Here is a 6481-nt window from a genome sequence, read left to right on the forward strand (position 1 = left end):
GAAGCTGCAGTCACAATTTCCAGAGATCGATTCTCTGGATTTGCTGACTGCAGGGGGGGGGGGGGGGTCACGCGCGCTTAAATAGGTGGCAGCAAACTCCACGGGAGTTCAACTCCCGTGGAGTTGCAGTGCCAATTTTCCAGAGATCGATTCTCTGGAAAACTGGCACTGCAACTTCACGGGAGTTGAACTCCCGTGAAGCTGCAGTCACAATTTCCAGAGATCGATTCTCTGGATTTGCTGACTGCAACTCCACGGGAGTTGAACTCCCGTGGAGTTTTAAGCACAAATTAAGCTTCACGGGAGTTGAACTCCCGTGAAGTTTAATTTCTCCATAAACTTCACGGGAGTTGAACTCCCGTGATGTTTCGGAGAATTTTTTACAAAAACCGACCTGTTTTCAGCGCTGGGCTGAAAACAGGTCGGTTTTTGCAATTATTATCGAAAACGGTCGTTTTTTGCAATTAAATGTTTAAAACGGTTGGTTTTGAAAATTTGTCCGCTGTTTGTTATTTCATCACCATGTTTTCAGTCATTTGTTTCATTACCAAGCATGTCAGATGCTATGTTGAAATTTTAGCATAAGGTAGACTTTTATCCTCACATTCTTTTATTGTTTCTGAGGAACTTTGGGCATAGTAGCCTTATGACAAGGTACTACATCTTTTGTTATGTCACTTGGTTGAGTGGTTGAACAAATGTATTATGTTGTATGTGAAAAAGAGCCGGCTAATGTTTATCAAAATAAGTTGATTCCATAGTGGTTGCTTCAAATGTGTATTTTGCCTTATTTAATGAAGTGTATTTATGATTCCCGCTGTTGTGCTTGTGCTTAGCTATCCTGTGCCTTTGTGTGGAAAGTATGTTGACAAAATCTTGCTTTTGCACAGACATATATACAGTGATATTAGCAATAAACCAGGTGAATGGTCTACAGGTTGACCCAACAAATGTGAAAAAGAAGGCTGAGCTTGTGGATGACCCCTTTGATGCTGAGATTTTTTTTTTCAGAATATGTTGAGCTTGTGGATATAAGCAGCAATCATACATTAACAAATGAATAACAAATCAACCAACAAATGAGATTTTTTGCCAATGAGGCATAACAGATCAACCAACACATATGAAGGATATAAGCAGCAATTATACATTAAAAAAAAATAAAATAACACAACCATATGAAGGATATAAGCAGCAATTCCTGTCCTTTAACAACATCTAATTATTGAACACAAAACATTACACCATTCATACATCTATGCTTGTACAACATAAGACTCATTTCAACCACATGAAGATCTCAGATAGCAATTGACATCCACATGAAGATCTACCTGCAAATTTCATGACAAATATATTCACCAAATTAGTGCTATGATGTTTCATAATGTAAGAATATGTTCACCAAATTGAATTACATGAATGCTAATTGAATTAGTGCTATGAAGGTTCCAAGAATAAAATAAATTTGTTTACACAAGTAATTAGCAAGAATACCTTGGCAAGTTGACTTTACTCTGTACCACAAATGCAAGGAAGAAAAACTTAAAAATGACATAAGCGCAACAATTTCATCTTAAAAGTCATAAATGTTGAATATATCAAAAAGTAAGTTGAGTGTTTGGGTGTTCTGAAAAACAAATGTGCCAATGCAAGGCTGAATTTGAAGAACGATGAAATGACCCTTGCAAGTCATTGATTTGAACCATTATAAACCAGATGAAAGGTCTACAGGTTGACCCAATTTGTCTAAAAAAGCTAATTGATGGTTGAGAGATAAGAGGTCAGTGTCACTGAAATAATTTTGAGATCATATAAGCCTTGAACACGTCACATTTGCTGAGAAATTGCTAAAAAAAGAATAGCAAAGTCTTATCATATAAGATGATTCTAATAAGCATATATAAAGTGAATAGCAAAGTCTTATCCGATCCACATCCAATTCTTTCTCACAATGGATGAACGTGTTCAAAACTCAGGTCCCGGAAACCTAGCAAAACTCAGGTCCCGAGAAACCTAGCAAAACTCAGGTCCCTGGAACGAAATTGATTTCTTGTCAATAAAAATTGCCTTATTTATTGAGAAATTTCCAATTAGGACTTATTCAAGTTTTTTTTAATTTTATTTGAATATTAAAGACTCTCCTCTTCTGTAATTAGGCTCATATATAACCAGATTAATCAAATAATTTCCTTGAATCAAACAAATAATTTCCACATTAATCTCCAACTCATTATCCAGTTTATGCGGCATTCAAGTCTGTATGATATAATCTTCATGATTTTAACTCGATAGAAAGGTCAGTAACTAGGCAAAAGCAAGGATTTAAGTTTTTAAAAATATGTAATATACCATTCAATTCCCACAGAACTCACCAAAACTAAATTCTCAACCAAGTAATATGTATTAGCTTTGCTTTATCCAGCTTATTTTGTCATTCGGGACAGGAAACCTTAATCAATGGATCAAAAAGGAAAATTTTTAATTCCATAACAATGCTAGGGCTGAAGATTCAAATAACCAAATATACCAGAAATTGGGGCGTGATCCTTAGCGGGAGAGGAGGATGCGCCAGAACTGAAACAGAGCAGGAGGAAGATGAGGAGAAGAGGATCATGCGCCTGGCTCCGCGATCAGAGGGTCCGAGCTCTCGTGGCCCACAAGCGCTGGCTGGTGGAGGTGCCCTACACAGCCACCCTCTCCCACACAGTCAACGTCCTCGTCGCCAACAACATCGTGGCCGTGCCCGTTGCTGCTCCACCCGGCCGCTGGATCGGCGCCGGTGGGTCGATGATACTGGAGTCCGACCGGGGCAGGATTTGGAGAAGAAGATGTCAATGCCGGTGTGGGAGGTGATTGGGCACTCTCCCGAAGGGCTCAACTTGTGGACTCTGCATTATTGTCGAACAAGGAAGCGTTGCTGGTGGGGGATTGGCCCTTGACTGATGGGGGTTTGCGGAAGCCAAGAGGATTGTTTCAGCAGAAGCTGTGGACATATTTGGAGGTGCATCAGTATGTGGGAGAAGAATGGGAGTTAATTGAGCGGCAAGACCCTGAGTAACAACGGAATAGGTCTCTTTGGCATTTCGTCGAATGGATTGTGAGCGATCCTGCAAGGCAGGATTCGGGCCTGAAGCTTGGGGCTGGTGGGTGTCCAAAGAGATTTTGGAGCATTCAACATTTGTGTGACCCTGCATGTGGCAACCTATACACAATTTGATGAATCATGATTTATGTTTGATAATTTATAAAATTTTGGATTTATTGATTAATTATTTGATTATTAATTTTTAATTTTCGATTCCTACTTTTAGAATTTCTTTTTGTTTTTGATATATATATTATTGATATATATTTATGTTTTAGACCATTGTGACACTTTGTCTTAATGATACATATATATGTGGTTGCTTGGCCTTTTTCTATGTGGATTGTGTTTAGGGCGTGTTTGGTTCAATAGAGACTAGGAATAGGATTAGGAATCCTATTTTATTTATGGATTCCAACCTAATCCATATAAAATTTATAGACAAGTTTTTGTTTTATGGAATCCCATTTTTTTGCATTCTATGTTTGTTTCACCCAAAGGATTAGGAATCTCACTTTTATAGAATTGGTCCAATTCCTAATACAATGTTTGGTTCAGAAAGAATTTTTTTAGGGATCAACACTGTAGCAACGGCTAGCTCACTGTTCATTTAAAAATCACTGTAGCAACGGAATGGTCCACCAATTTTAGAATTCAAAGAAAAACACTATAGCAACGGCTATTTCCACACAACTTCAAAATTCAAAGACATAACACTGTAGCAACAACTAGTACTTGGTCATGGTGGCTATAAATTCAACTTGAGGCCTCAAATTAATCCATGCATTCTCATTTTTCAGCAATTTTAAAATTCTCATTGTTTTCAATTTGGATCCCAGACATCAATATGATATCAGAAGAGTGCTACCAGAATTATGAAGTTTGTTGCGACTGTAATATCCGAACACCGATGAAAGTGTGCAAGAATGATAAAAATAAGGGAAGATGTTATTAGGGGTGTGCAAAATTTCCAAATAAAGAATATAATTTTTTCGAATGGGCTGATGAAAGAGGAGACTCAAGCAACTAAGGAAGACAATATGTCAAAGAAAATATGTACGGAGATAAATATATTTTGCAATCAAAGAGGCTGAAGAAAGAATTGATACTTGTCGAAAATCAACTACTAGCTTGGAAAATTTCTGCAATTTTATTAGCAATTTTTGTATTATTTTAATTATTACAAACTTCATATGTACCTGTACTTGCAAAAACTATTGAGGATGTAATGAAAACTATTTTTTGAATTAGGTATAAATTCTAATTGATATTGTATGGCTCAGTAATAGATCAACTTGCCATAATTGATTGCCCCACCTATAACTTACATGTTTATTACAGATTGAATTATAAGGATGAATTGCCTCGCCTAGACATTGTCAATTCAATGTAGGCTACAATCTCATCCTCTTTTGCCTCATCTTGATATAATAAACAATGTAAGTTAGATTGCATTCTCAGTAAACGCTGATCATCATCATTGCCAAATATCAAGTGCAAGGAGCTACACAAGCTCAAAACAAAATAGCAAGTAACCCACAGGCAAGGAAAAACAAAACAACTCCCACATAGCAGCCTACATAGCTACACAAGCTCAAAAACAAAACAGCAACAAACCCAAAGGCAACAAAGCAACCCAAGCTCCAGCGAAAACAGCAACAAACCCAAAGGCAATGAGCTAGGCAATGAGCTACACAAGCTCCAAACAAAACAGCAGCAAACCCAGCAGCAAGGAGGTACACAAGCCAGGACGAAAACAGTAGCAATCCCCATTTACAGGAGCTACACAAGCTCAGAACAAAACAACAACAAACCCCAGCAATTGGAGCTGCACAAGCTCCAAATAACAGGCTCAAACCCAAAGAGCAAGAAGCTACACAAGCTCAAAACAAAACAACAACAAACCCCAGCAGTAAGGAGCTACACAAGCTCCAAACAAACATCAACAAACCCAGCAGCAATGAGCTACACAAGCTAAAAACAACACAACAACAATATTGAAGAGCAAGGAGCTACACAAGCTCCAAATAACAGCCACAAATCCAAACTAAATGAGCTACACAAGCTCCAAACAACACAACAAAAAATACAAGACCAAGAAGCTACACAAGCTCAGAACAAAACAGCAACAAACCCTAGCAATTGGAGCTGCACAAGCTCCAAATAACAGCCACATAACCCACAGAGCAAGGAACTACACAAGCTCAAAACAAAACAGCAACAAACCCCAGCAACAATGAGCTACACAAGCTCAAAAAAAAAAAAAACAGCAACAACCCCAGCAGCAAGTAGCTACACAAGCTCAAAACAAAACAGCAACAAAACCCAGCAGCAAGGAGCTACACAAGCTCAAAAACAAAACAGCAACAACCCCAGCAGTAAGGAGCTACACAAGCTCCAAACAAAACAGCAACAAACCCAGCAGCAAGGAGCTACACAAGCTCAAAAACAACACAGCAACAAACACAAGAGCAAGGAGCTACACAAGCTTCAAATAACAGCCACAAATCCAAACTAAATGAGCTACACAAGCTTCAGCCAAAACAACCACAAATCCGAACTCAATAAGCTATACAAGCTTCAGCCAAAACAGCAACAAACCCAAAGGCAAGGAGCTACACAAGCTCTAAATAATAGTCACAAACCCAAGAGCAAGGAGCTACACAAGCTCCAAATAACAGCAACAAACCCAAAGGGATTGAGGAGCTACACAAGCTCCAAATAACACAGCAAAAAACACAAGAGCAAGAAGCTACACAAGCTCCAAATAACAACCACAAATCCAAACTCAAGGAGCTACACAAGCTCAAAACAAAACAGCAACAAACCAAAAGGCAAGGAGCTACACAAGCTCAAAACAAAACAACAACAAACCCAAAGAGATTGAGGAGCTACACAAGCTCCAAATAATAGCTACAAACCCAAAGGCAACGAGCTACACAAGCTCCACGAACCTGATGGCAAAAAAACCCAAAGCCAAAGAGCTAATAAAGAAAAGGAACAACAACATATACGCGTGCACCTGACAACCAAAAACCCACGGCAAAAGGAGCAACAAATTAGCTTCACCTGTCATCAAAAGCAAAGGAGCAACATTAAGAACTCATTGGTCATGCCTATCCATACTTACCTGCATCAAAAGTTAAAAAGTACCAATTCATTAATTACATGACGTCATAGCGTTTTCATAACAAGAAGTATTGCAACATTAATAGTTTGCAAATAACAAAATGATATATGCGCAACAACATATATGCGTGCACAACAAAATGCTCCATCAACATGTAATCCAAACCGAACAAATTAGTTAACAAACCAACCTTGATCATTAATCAGGTTGGTAATGTACCTCTGCTGACCTTCCTTTCCTTTTATGAAAAACCTTCTAGCTTC

General features: G+C 38.3%; 1 long non-coding RNA gene across 1 annotated transcript; it reads right to left on the minus strand.

The window, feature by feature from the left end:
* Positions 1 to 1124: 1124 nt before the first annotated feature.
* Positions 1125 to 2512, minus strand: LOC109827940. Its single transcript, XR_002243542.1, has 2 exons — positions 2376 to 2512; positions 1125 to 2034 (listed from the first exon to the last, which is right to left on the minus strand). It is a non-coding gene; the product is annotated as an uncharacterized LOC109827940 (long non-coding RNA).
* Positions 2513 to 6481: the final 3969 nt, after the last annotated feature.

This window comes from Asparagus officinalis, unplaced genomic scaffold, assembly GCF_001876935.1.
Source record: "Asparagus officinalis unplaced genomic scaffold, Aspof.V1 AsparagusV1_Un565, whole genome shotgun sequence".
Lineage (NCBI taxonomy): Eukaryota > Viridiplantae > Streptophyta > Magnoliopsida > Asparagales > Asparagaceae > Asparagus > Asparagus officinalis.